This window comes from Arachis hypogaea, chromosome 17 (assembly GCF_003086295.3).
Source record: "Arachis hypogaea cultivar Tifrunner chromosome 17, arahy.Tifrunner.gnm2.J5K5, whole genome shotgun sequence".
NCBI classification, from domain to species: domain Eukaryota; kingdom Viridiplantae; phylum Streptophyta; class Magnoliopsida; order Fabales; family Fabaceae; genus Arachis; species Arachis hypogaea.
Window position 1 is genome coordinate 101,479,936 of NC_092052.1, and position 2,291 is coordinate 101,482,226.

The 2,291-nt window shown below is 30.6% G+C and overlaps 1 non-coding gene across 1 annotated transcript; it reads left to right on the forward strand.

Moving 5' to 3' along the window:
- Window positions 1-234: 234 nt before the first annotated feature.
- LOC112768780 (small nucleolar RNA R71) lies at window positions 235-342 on the forward strand. Its single transcript, XR_003186170.1, has one exon. It is a non-coding gene; the product is annotated as a small nucleolar RNA R71 (small nucleolar RNA).
- Window positions 343-2,291: the final 1,949 nt, after the last annotated feature.

Genomic DNA, 2,291 nt, shown 5'->3' on the forward strand with positions numbered 1-2,291 from the left:
TATGGCATTCAGAGTATCAATTTCAAGAACTCCTTTCTTCATAGGCGTCCCATTACTCACAGGATTCCTCTCAGAAGTGTACATGAACTGGCTATTAGCAACCATGTCAATGAGTTCTTGAGCTTCTGCAGGCGTTTTCTTTAGGTGTATGGATCCACCTGCAGAAGTATCCAATGACATCTTAGCTAATTCAGACAGACCATCATAGAATATATCCAGGATGGTCCATTCTGAAAGCATGTCAGAAGGACACTTTTTGGTCAGTCCTTTGTATCTCTCCCAAGCCTCATAGAGGGATTCACCTTCTTTCTGTCTGAAGGTCTGAACATCCACTCTAAGCTTACTCAGCTTTTGAGGAGGAAAGAACTTGAATAAGAAAGCCTTGACCAGCTTATCCCAAGAGTTCAGGCTATCCTTAGGTTGAGAGTCCAACCATACTCTAGCTCTGTCTCTTACAGCAAAAGGGAAAAGCATGAGCCTGTAGACTTCAGGATCTACTCCATTAGTCTTAACAGTATCACATATCTGCAAGAATTCAGTTAAGAACTGAAAAGGATCTTCAGATGGAAGTCCATGAAACTTGCAGTTCTGCTGCATTAGAGAAACTAACTAAGGTTGAAGCTCAAAATTGTTTGCTCCAATGGCAGGAATGGAGATGCTTCTTCCATGTAAATTGGAATTAGGTGCAGTAAAGTCACCAAGCATTCTCCTTGCATTATTATTATTTTCGGCTGCCATCTCCTCTTCTTGTTCGAAAATTTCTGACAGGTGCTTGCTGGATAGTTGTAATTTAGCTTCTCTTAGTTTCCTCTTCAGATTCCTTTCAGGTTCTGGATCTTCTTCAACAAAAATGTTCTTGTCTTTGCTCCTGCTCATATGAAAAAGAGGGACAGAAAAATAATAATAATAGGGGTCCTTTTTACCACAGTATAGAGGTCCCTGTGTGAGTAGAAGAAAAGAAGAAGAAAAAATTCGAACACAGATGGAAGAGGGGGTTCGAATTTGGGTGAGATGAAGTATTAGTAGATGAATAAATAAATAGAAGGAGATAAGAGAGAGAGAGAGAGAATTTTCGAAAATAATTTTTGAAAAAGAGTTAGTGATTTTCGAAAATAGTTTTTGAAAAAGGTTAGTAATTTTTCGAAAATTAAAATCAAAAATTAAAATAATTAATTAATTAAAAAGAAATTTTGAAAAAGAGGGAAGATATTTTCTAAAATGAGAGAGAGAGAGTTAGTTAGGTAGTTTTGAAAAAGATAAGAAACAAACAAAAAGTTAGTTAGTTAGTTGAAACTAATTTGAAAATCAATTTTGAAAAGATAAGAAGATAAGAAGTTAAAAAAGATATTTTAAAATCAAATTTTTGAAAAAGATATGATTAAAATTAGTTTTGAAAAAGATTTGATTTTTAAAATCACAATTAATGACTTGATTCACAAGAAATCATAAGATATGATTCTAGAACTCAAAGTTTGAATCTTTCTTAACAAGCAAGTAACAAACTTGAAATTTTTGAATCAAAACATTAATTGATGATGTTATTTTCGAAAATTAGGAGATAAAGATACGAAAAAGATTTTTGAAAAATATTTTTAAAATTTTTGAAAATAAATAAGAAAATTGAAAAAGATTTGATTTTTGAAAAAGATTTTGAAAAAGATAAGATTTTTAAATTGAAAATTTGATTTGACTCATAAGAAACAACTAGATTTTAAAAATTTTTGAAAAAGTCAACTCAAATTTTTGAATTTTATGAGTGAAAAAGGGAAAGATATTTTTTTGATTTTTGAATTTTTAATGATGAAAGGGAAAAACATGAAAAAGACTCAATGCATGAAAATTTTGGATCAAAACAATGAATGCATGCAAGAATGCTATGAATGTCAAGATGAACACCAAAAACACTTTGAAGATCATGATGAACATCAAGAACATATTTTTGAAAAATTTTTAATGCAAAGAAAACATGCAAGACACCAAACTTAGAAATCTTTAATGCTTAGATATTAAGATTTCAAGAATGCATATGAAAAACAAGAAAAGACACAAAACATGAAAACATCAAGATCAAACAAGAAGACTTACCAAGAACAACTTGAAGATCATGAAGAACACTATGAATGCATGAATTTTTCGAAAAATGCAAGGAATTTTTAGAAAAAATGCAATTGACACCAAACTTTCAACTTGACTCAAGACTCAAACAAGAAACATGAAATATTTTTTTGATTTTTATGATTTTATGATTTTTTTTGTATTTTCTTTTAATTTTTTCGAAAATCATTTTGAAA